This window comes from Oncorhynchus nerka, unplaced genomic scaffold (genome assembly GCF_034236695.1).
Source record: "Oncorhynchus nerka isolate Pitt River unplaced genomic scaffold, Oner_Uvic_2.0 unplaced_scaffold_5672, whole genome shotgun sequence".
NCBI classification, from domain to species: Eukaryota; Metazoa; Chordata; class Actinopteri; order Salmoniformes; family Salmonidae; genus Oncorhynchus; species Oncorhynchus nerka.
Genome location: NW_027035641.1, coordinates 1 through 10771, shown reverse-complemented (window position 1 = coordinate 10771; position 10771 = coordinate 1). Strand labels below are relative to the sequence as shown.

Genomic DNA, 10771 nt, shown 5'->3' with positions numbered 1-10771 from the left:
ACACCGATCAATGCATTTAAAATCAAAACGCATGGCTCTAGGTCATACCGATCAATGCATTTAAAATCAAAACGCATGGCTCTAGGTCATACCGATCAATGCATTTAAAATCAAAACGCATGGCTCTAGGTCACACCGATCAATGCATTTAAAATCAAAACGCATGGCTCTAGATCACACCGATCAATGCATTTAAAATCAAAACGCATGGCTCGAGATCACACCGATCAATGCATTTAAAATCAAAACGCATGGCTCTAGATCACACCGATCAATGCATTTAAAATCAAAACGCATGGCTCGAGATCCCACCGATTAATGCATTCTTTACACTGTTGAGATCATACATAATATTGATATTGGTAAAGTTCTCGGTCACCTTTCGCGGAGCAAAGATATTTTAGGGACCGGGGAGAAAACACAAAAACAAAAATATGAAGGGAAAGATGTTCTGCCCAAATGACATCAGTTTGACCGGCTGTATGGGGTAAAGCTGTGAAAACGACCCAACGGGTTTCTGATAAGATTTCAGTTCGGTTTTGATGCATTTTTTTTATGTGGTTGAAATACTATCAGCTTTTATGATGAAGACAGCACCTCTACAGATGGTATCTGAGCATGGCATTCTCTCAAGAATAAATCATATTTCTCCACTCCTGTTCCAAATGTAACCCGAAATTTAGTGTATGATTTTACTGCAAGAAATTCTTAATTCTGCAAGAGTTATTATTAAGGCTGTGTGAGAAGTTATAGACCTACAAATCAGTGCCCAGATTTCACAATTCCCTTGACATGCCATAGGCCTATTTGAAGTTCCGTCTTGTAACTGTCAAGTGTGTATAGCGCCTCACAATCACACACTGCTATCATCCTCTTTTATCACTTCACCAAATCGTTTCCAAACATTACTTTTCTGGCCCTCCCTTCTCTTTGCTTTCAACTCTCCGTCATAACTTTTGTCTTATTGAATTAAAACCTGAACGATGTCCTTTTTGCCTCCGTGGATTAATAACTTGTTCTGCCTGTTCCCAAAAGTATTACTTGGCGATTGGCTGTGTGGGCTATTTGGCGTGCCTACAGTTAAACCCTGCAGATTAGGTTTATGCACTAATACCAGATAGCCGAAAATAATGAAAGATGTACCTCAATGCAGCCTTTATAAATTGCACAATAATTACACATTTATGGATTTAAGGTATTATTTCTCTTTATTCAACCAGCCTGCCACCCACCACACAATATTTAATGACTAAACCCATCCACCCCGGGTTATGAGTCAACCCGGGCATCACTAATTAGTACATCTCTGACTCCAAGCTCTAGCTATAACAAATCTAAGGGTATCAGAGCAAGGCCAAGTTGTGTAGAATGAAAATATGTCACACAAACATTTGTACAATTTATTTACTCCCCCTAACCAAGGGGGCAAGTGACTATCGATGTACCCAGAGCAGCAAGTCCCTCTGAGAATCAGGATAGAACACCAATGACAGATTTGAACCTGATCCCACAGAGAACCCACTGTAGAGGTCTCTTTTTGTTGATCTTAGTTGAATAGATCTGGAGACTTATCATAACAGTCCCTGACAAGGTGGTGGCAGCCATCTTGATTTAATCTCCTATTAGGATAAATCCATCCTCATTAGTCTGAAAACAACCCCATCTCCACAGTCACATGGTGGTTGTGTCCTGGAGGGGTCCACTCATGTAGCCCCCAACCGAATGCCCAACTGTCTGGTAGGGGGCAGAGCCTTGACCTGAGCAGCCTGTGACAGGCGAGACTGACAGGCCGCGGAACAGGAGGTCCATGGAGGGCAGCAAGGGCTTGAGCAGACTGACAGGGCAGAAGGCAGAGCCTCCATGGGGAGTGAAATTCACCTTGTTGGGGTCAGGGCAGGATACCTGGAGGAGAGGCTCTCTCTGACAGGGAGACCTGGGGTTGAGGGACAGAAAGAGATGATTAGCCCAAATCATTTCTAATTACACAAAGTCGGTGTGTTTCAATACTCACATAGCCTCTTCACACACTACGCGTACTCGCTCACAGCCTTCAGGGGGCTCCCTCTGGAAGGAGTAGGTCTTGTTGGGACGAGGGGAGGAGGAGGGCTGCAACAGGGAGGGGTCCAGAACAACTGGAGAGGGGCACACGGTCTCACAGTCCACAAGGTCTGCACAGAGCAGGAAAAAAAATATTTAAAAAAGGTCCTCTACGGTATTTAAATCATTCAAGTCTAACAAACCATCCATTTACTCACCTGGCTCTCCCATTTGGCAGGGAGACTGAGATGGGGAGAGTAGAGCTGGGTTCAGGGAACAGGGAGACTCAGATGGAGAGAGCAAAGCAGGGTCGAACGAGGCAGGGGAGGGTTCACTCTGGGTACCACTGCTGCACCTCTGGGCAGGAACTGGGGCTCTGTGGCCATCTGGGACATCCAGGATCTAACAGGGGAACATGGAGAGGGTACGGTGAGGCTATGGGACACTGGCCATTGGAGAGAAATAAGAGCTAATTGGCTGTCACTAGAGGGATCCAGTGACTCCATAGAGGGTTGAGATCATGGATCTAAGCCAGCCGGTACCCAAGCAGATAGGCTGTATTTATACATGCTCACCTTGTGCTGGTCCTCAGGGAGTCTCTGACACAAGAACCCCTCCAGCTCAGGTTCAGACCTTCCACACTGCGCCGCCTTGGGGGAGCCAACCTGCTCAGGGCACCGTCTGGGGGGGGCACCAAGGTCACATGAAAAAATGGAGCACAGGAGTGTGTATGGTCTGATTTGATCTGTTCCACACAAAGGGGGCTTGAGTGTGAGGGTATGTACCAAAGGCCATTTAGCTACGTGTATGAGTACGAGTGTATTCCTGTCAATGTGCATTCCTGTCATAGCGTGGCGATGGTGCACCAGGCAGCTTGATGACACCAGCTCTAAGAAAAGCAGTGCTGTTTTCAGGCCCTGATAACGTCTCTCTCTCTGCCTGAGAAACTCAGGAGGCCAACCATCAGTGTTCTGTGTCAGTGAACACTCTGAACACCTCCTGGGTCTCCTGTCTGCATACATGATCTTACGTTACAGTCATCCAGGGGACATTCAAAATCAAAAATAACATTTTAGAATTTAAATGAAACAAGTTGCAGTATAAATAAGGGACGGGCTCAGGTACAGATCAAATCCACAGTATTATGGGAGGGCTGTATAGGACGTACCTGCCAGCGCCTGGCACATGGCCTCCAGGTAGGGGTGGTGGGGACGCTCATATCCCCAGAGGAGGCGTGTCGGGAGCGCTTCTGCAGCTGGTGCTTGAGCTTAACCACCTGAGGCCAAGTCCAGAGGGAAAAGGACTTAGAAAGAGGCTCGTCTTTCAGGAAAGAATGAGGGAGGACTAATTCAACAGGGGAGAGGGGTGTATTTGTGATCTCTGCAGACAACAGGAGAGTAAAAATAGTCCCATCTCTAGGATTTACTGGGTGTATTGTGATGATGTTTGATTGACAAGCTCTGGTTTAAGGACCTTTTTAGTAAACATTTACATTCAAAGAAAGTACTCACATCCCTCAAGTGTTCAGCGCTGCCCCATGATGCTGAGCGATTTGTGTCCTTAGCACTTCTTCTTCCCGAGTCTCCTCTGCCCAGGAGCTGGGAGTCTATGGAAGGAGCAGGGTTGTTATAGTAACCAGCCACGTTGCTTATACAACTCTGCACACAACACACACTTTCTGAAAAACTAAACTGACTTGAAAATAGTTTTTTGCTGTGGAAACTTTGCAGATCGGATTGGAGTCAGACAGCATTATGTTCTTGTCGATCATTTAACGACACAACTGGTAACTTTATCTACGAGTTCTAAGATTGACCTTTCAGTAGAACATTACAGAGCAGTGAACCCATTTTGCTCTTGCTGTACAATTGACACCTATGGAAGTGAAACATCACCCGAGCTACATGATTTGACTAGAGTACAGAAGTGGTGCCCTACAGCTGTCAGGCACACCTGCCAGCTACACAGCTGTGCAGAGGCAGACAGGCAGGCGAAGAGTAAACTACTGTTGCTGACAACACCCCCTACAAATGAGTAAAACAAAAACCACAGCAATGCAAATACACAAGTGACACACGTCAGCTACAGCAAAAAAAAGACTACAACAGCACAGACACAGTTTAACATTAGTACACAAAACATGTAGACCGACAGCTGCATTCACACAGAATAGGAGACCGCTACAGAGTTTGGGTAATCAACATGGTGACATCCTGTGCTGTCCCTCCTTCATTCATCACAACTGAGCTCCATGTCTTCACATGCAAGAGGAGGAGGAAGAGAGAGGACAGTGGAGAGTTCCTACCGACATAGGCCCCACTCCTCTAATGCCCACAAGCCCTGGGGTGAGCGTTGCTGGCAGACGGGAGGATGTGGGTGTGTGGCGATCTATCTGCTGAGCTGCCCTCCCTCCTCTCCACACTCCTGCTTCACACACAGCCTGGACAGGATCCTCTTGTTGATGGCCAATTTCACCTCAACATCAATTTATTTTTTCCTGTTCTGCCTCCCCCTAACTTAGCTATTTTCTCTGGCCCTCCTCTCCTCCAAATGCAGGTTCCTCTCCAGGTCACGTTTCCCCAAAATGCAGTCTTCTCTCTGGGTCTAGTCTCCTAGAGCTCTCAGACATCTCAGAGTTCCACACTGATGTCATGACGCACAGTAGTGTAACAGAGTCGGTCCCACCCTATAAATGACAAAAAACCTTGACGCCATCTTCCGCCCAATCTGGTGGAGCAGTGGTCAGACATTGTGGCTAAATGTGTCATGGAGGGACAGTCAGTTACCCAACCCTGTCAGTGTAGTGTTACTGCCCCCCCCCCCTTACACCAAACATGACCGGAGAGATCACGGGACACAGGGCTATAAAAAGATCCAGTCAAAAAAAGGTGATGGAATGTTCAGTTCAGCCTCGTGTTTTATTTGATGTAGATTTACTTTTAAATATTACAAAGGGGTTTTGAACCGGTTACTACAAATTGTTTAGATTGGGTATCTCTTTAGTTTGTGTGGTGAACTGCCCAAATCCACAAGAAGCTGGTTGTATGGGAAAATGTGACAGTTTCATTACTGAAGAAAGGAGATAATGGCAGACAATAGGAGACAGTTATATCATCTTAAATAAAGCGGGGGGCTGTATAATGAGGTCGAGAGGGGTCTGTTCTGTACAATAGAGGGCAGGGGGTTTGTTCAGTATAAACTGTGTCAAGATTGAGGGCACCGTGGTGGAGTGTGGTTAGGTTAGCCCAGGTTTTGTGCACCAGATGGGGGGGGGGGTAGGTTGAGGTTGAAGAGACAGTAGAGGATGAAGAGAACAAAACAACTATATCCAGTTGGCTGCCTTCCACTGCTCCTCAGCTTCAGAATGGAACTGCTAGACACCTGCAGCACCAGCCTCAGATAGCCTCACTTGGTTTTTAAATTACAGAATAGGACAACAGTGTTCATAACACACATTTTCATAGATTAGAAGTCTGGCCATTATAAGCAACAACGGTGACAAATTGAATGGGGAGCTACAAATGGTTTTGTTTTGTTTTTTTACCCCCTTTTCTCCCGGTATCCAATTGTTAGTAGCTACTATCTTGTCTCATCGCTACAACTCCCGTACGGGCTCGGCAGAGACGAAGGTTGAAAGTCATGCGTCGTCCGAAACACAACCCAACCAAGCCGCACTGCTACTTAACACTGCGCAGCATCCAACCCGGAAGCCAGCCGCACCAATGTGTCGGAGGAAACACCGTGCACCTGGCAACCTGGTTAGCGTGCACTGGGCCCGGCCCGCCACAAGAGTCGCTAGTGCGCGATGAGACAAGGACATCCCTACCGGCCAAACCCTCCCTAACCCGGACGACGCTAGGCCAATTGTGCATCGCCCCACGGACCTCCCGGTCGCAGCCGGCTGCGACAGAGCCTGGGCGAGAACCCAGAGTCTCTAGTGGCACAGCTAGCACAGTGCCCTAGACCACAAAAGCCATTTGTAGGGTGATTTGTAGGAGGCCCTACAAATGGCTTTTAAGCAATATCAATACAGGCTTGACAATAGTATATTCCTCTCGGTTTCAGATCTGTAGGAGTTAATGGATGTTAATGTTAAATTCACATTTGGGCTGTGACTGAGTCCGGTGAGTTTACCTGTGTGGCCTTGTCATTGACACAGGTGACTCCTTGGCTCTCTGCCTCCTTGGGCCACCGGCCCTGCAGATATGGTCCAACAATTGTATCCAGGGACAGGGTGCGACGAATGGTCGGCTTTGGGGGGCGAGACTTGCTCCTGTCGCCTGAAAGAAACAGCCAAAATACATCACATTTACTGATATGAAACGTTTCTGCTTTATACTGTGTGTGTGAGATGAGGTCAATATTTGTAACAGAAGACAGATGCTAATCTTGTATGGAGGGCTGTTTTGTGTGACGGTGCCCCAGTTTGACAGCATATTGGTCTGACAAACTCAATGCTCAGTCTACCGGTGCAACATAGTTGGAACATCATAAAAGGAGGCTCAAAACTACTTTAGCACCAGCAGGAGTTCATAAAATGGCCTCCCCCGGCCCCCACCTCCCCTCGTAGGGCTCGGTGAGCTCGTAGTACAAGTAGGTGTGTATTGTAAGTCATCTCTGGCAGGTGTGAGCCAAGCCCTCCAAAGACATGTTGCACAAGACTGGCAACGATTCTACTCCTGAAACCTATTCCCCAGCTCACACCACTTCCCTCCACCCCACTTCCCAGGGCAGACAGGATGTAGAAATAAACACCACAGAACAAGCACTAGAGTTACTGGTGCATCATTACAGTGTACTGTTGAAACACACTGGAATTACAGGCCACAGGGCCCAAAACAAAGGTCCCTTAAAACCTCTATTGACATTGGCACATGAGAGGGTACAGAGGTAGGTAGTGTAATTCAATTACACTCTTAAAACACCTTCAGAGAGTTCAGGATCAATTAGAGCTGGGGCAATAAAAATATTAACACTGACCATTTATCAAGGCCATTTGACTGATTAAAATAATCACGATATGTAGCGTATACTAAAGCTATGCGATGTTTGATAGTTGTCACCAAAACTGACACGTTAAATAGAAAATGTGCTTACTCTGGCTCTACCAAACAGCTCAAAGATACAGTGCGGGTAGGGTGGTCTACACGATGAGATTAAAATGGATAAGAGCGAGAATATTTGTATTTGTCAAACAGCAGTCAAGCATCAATCATGTCACCAGAACAATACCCTCCATCTATTGGAATGGAGCATCAAGATCACCATGCACTTTCATCACCCTGTGAAGTTCAGAACTTATTTCATCTGTAGCCTAATAAACTGCATGGTTTCCCCCAGTAATAATGAGAGGACCACACACACCATATCATCTCGACTCCAAGTTCACTTCAATATGATGGTTATTCAGTGGAGGCTGGTGGGAGGAGCTATAGGAGGATGGGCTCATTGTAAAGGCTGTAACAGAATTAATGGAGTCATACATGTGGTTTCCTTATATTTGATGTGTTCGATACTGTTCCATTTATACCATTCCAGTCATTGCAATGAGCCCCTCCTATAGCACCTCCCACCAGCCTCCACTGCAGTTATTATATCAATATTTGCTAATAAAGGCATTTCCACTAGTAATTCTCACATAATACATTTTACTGACACAAAAAAATCCCACCACTTCAAACAAACAAATAAACTGTCGGCATTTATAAAATTGTACCGAAACTACTTGTAGTGACTTATTTTTTATATGGTACCACTTTAGTCGCATTACTCTGGATGGAAACGTGGTTAATCAAATCGTATTAGCCACATGAGCAGAATACAACAGGTGTAGACCTCACAGTGAAATGCTTACTTACAAGTCCATAATCAACAATGCAGTTTAAAAAAAATATGAATAATAAATAAAAGTAACAAGTAATTAAAAAGCAGCAGTAAAATAACAATAGCGAGACTATATACAGGGGGGTACAGGTACAGAGTCAATTTCCGGGTGTGCCGGTTAGTCGTGGTAATATGGACATGTAGGTAGAGTTAATAAAGTGACTTTGCATAGATGATAACAACAGAGAGTAGCAGCGGTGTAAGGGGGGGGGGGGGGGGGGGTGCAAATAGTCTGGGTAGCCAGTTGATTAGATGTTCAGCAGTCTCATGGCTTGGGGGTAGAAGCTGTTTAGAAGCCTCATGGACCAAGACTTGCCGCTCCGGTACCGCTTGCCGTGCGGTAGCAGTGAGAACAGTCTATGACTAGGCTGGCTGGAGTCTTCCTCTGACACCGCCTGGTATAGAGGTCCTGGATGACAGGAAGCTTGGTGAGATGTACGGTGATGTACTGGGCCGTTCGCACTACTACTAGTGCCTTGCGGTCGGAGGCCGAGCAGTTGCAATACCAGGCAATGATGCAACCAGGATGCTCTCGATGGTGCAGCTGTAGAACCTTTTGAGGATCTGAGGACCCATGTCTCCTGAGGTGGAATAGATCTTGCTGTGCCACAACAGTCTTGGTGTGCTTGGACCATGTTAGTTTGTTAGTGATGTGGACAGCAAGGAACTTGAAGCACTCAACATGCTCCACTGCAGCCCCGTTGATGAGAACGGGGGGCGTGCTCGGTCCTCTTTTTCCTGTAGTCCACAATCATCTCCTTTGTCTTGACCACGTTGAGAGGTTGTTGTCCTGGCATCACACAGCCAGGTCTCTGACCTCCTCCCTATAGGCTGTCTCGTCATTGTCAGTGATCAGGCCTACCATTGTTGTGTCATCGGCAAATTGAATGGTGGTGTTGGAGTCGTGCCTGGTCATGCAGTCATGAGTGAACAGGGAGTACAGGAGTGGACTGAGCACACACCCCTGAGGGGACCCTGTGCTGAGGATCAGCGTGGCGGATGTGTTGTTACCTACCCTTACCACCTAGTGGTGGCCCGTCAGGAAGTCCAGGATCCAGTTGCAAAAGGAGGTGTTTAGTCCCAGGGTACTTAGCTTATTGATGAGCTTTGAGGGCACTACGATATTGAACGCTGAGCTGTAGTCAATGAATAGCATTCTCACAAAGGTGTTCCTTTTACTGAGAACTCTTTATGATGCCATTCCAATCATTTGTGATGTAATTTTTAAAAAGCATGGATGTAACTGACAGAACTATTTATGATGTTCCAGTTATGTGATGTAATAATGAATTGGAAAACATGAGATCAATGACAGTACATTTCTGTTTTTATAACACTTCATTTTATAGGGTCCTACAGAGACCCACAGCAAAACACAAGCTTGAGCAGGGTGGGGGATGGTTGATGCATGGTGGAAATTAGGCTATATTCACTGTAAATCGGGTCTGTTTAGAAAAATTGAGGCCAGAGGCTACTGCACGTAAAATAGACCCATGTAGCTAAGCAGTAAGATACTATAAATCAAATTTCAAATCAAATGTATTTATATAGCCCTTCGTACATCAGCTGATATCTCAAAGTGCTGTACAGAAACCCAGCCTAAAACCCCAAACAGCAAGCAATGCAGGTGTAGAAGCACTATAACAGTTCATCATTACAGATAGCCCACATACCCGTTAGACTAGTGATAGACAGCAATAAAAATGCAAACTCTAGCGACATTCCCACCATAGTGTAATATTTGGCAAGTGACATTATTTGGCACCAAAATTAGAATTTTTATTTACCAGTCTTGGAATCTTTGCAGCGCGGTTGTGCTTTGTTGTGAAGCTGGAATGGGACAGTGGCTCGAAGTGGTTGTAAACTAGGGGTGCCCCCCCGAGCCGCTTCACTTCTGCACGACATCCCCGCCGCCCCCAAGTGCAAAATGAAGGGGCCGAAAACACTTCGACTTCACAACAGGCAACCGTATCAAAGATCACAATCAGTAGATTTAGCTACCTCTTCTTCAGTTTAAATTAGCCAGTATTTCAATATTTATGATAAGTATCCAACATGGTTAGCTTCTTGCTAGCAGCCAGGCTTCTTTTGTGATGACCATGATTTCCTCCAACTTTTCTCGAACTAAAATAAATACATCTATAATATTAGGCTCCTGCATTCAGTTCACAATAAAACTATTAAATGCCCAACCTGCCATCACCCTTGGCTATTATAACTTTACTTTATGTAAACTATCAGGCTACACAGTTGACTAAAATATTGTCAAATCTTGTCTGAAAAACTGACAACAGCTCAACTAGCTAAATTTTGTGTCCAAATTACTTACAAGTGGGAGAAGTGAATGACACATCCTTGATCTGGTTGGGTACTGAAAAATACAGCTTCCTTTTGGTCATAAACTCTATCTATCTATATCTATCTGGGTGCCTCAAAAAGTCATATGTTTACTCTGGTTAGAGTCAAATCTCAAACCAGCAGTGTACAACCGAATTTTACTCTATGCCTTTGCCCACATACATTCTTCTCTTTAATGTTCGAACATTATGGATTAAACTATATCTTTAGGATTAAAAAAAATATAAAAGCAATATACAACAATTTCAAAGATTTTAATTTGTTCGTTCATATAAGGAAATCAGTCAATTGAAATAAATAAATTAAGCCCTAATCTATTGATTTCGCATGACTGGGAATACAGATATGCATTTGTTGTTCACAGATACCTTTAAAAAAAAGGGCGGGGTGTGGATCAGAAAACCTGTCAATATCTGGTGTGACCATTTCCCTCACACAGAGTGACACATCCCCGTCACATATAATTGATCAGGCCTGTTACCCTACTCCTCTT

At 45.2% G+C, this 10771-nt stretch overlaps 1 pseudogene; it reads right to left on the bottom strand.

Moving 5' to 3' along the window:
- Positions 1-1189: 1189 nt before the first annotated feature.
- On the bottom strand, positions 1190-10079 carry LOC115116867 (protein FAM117A-like; annotated as a pseudogene).
- Positions 10080-10771: the final 692 nt, after the last annotated feature.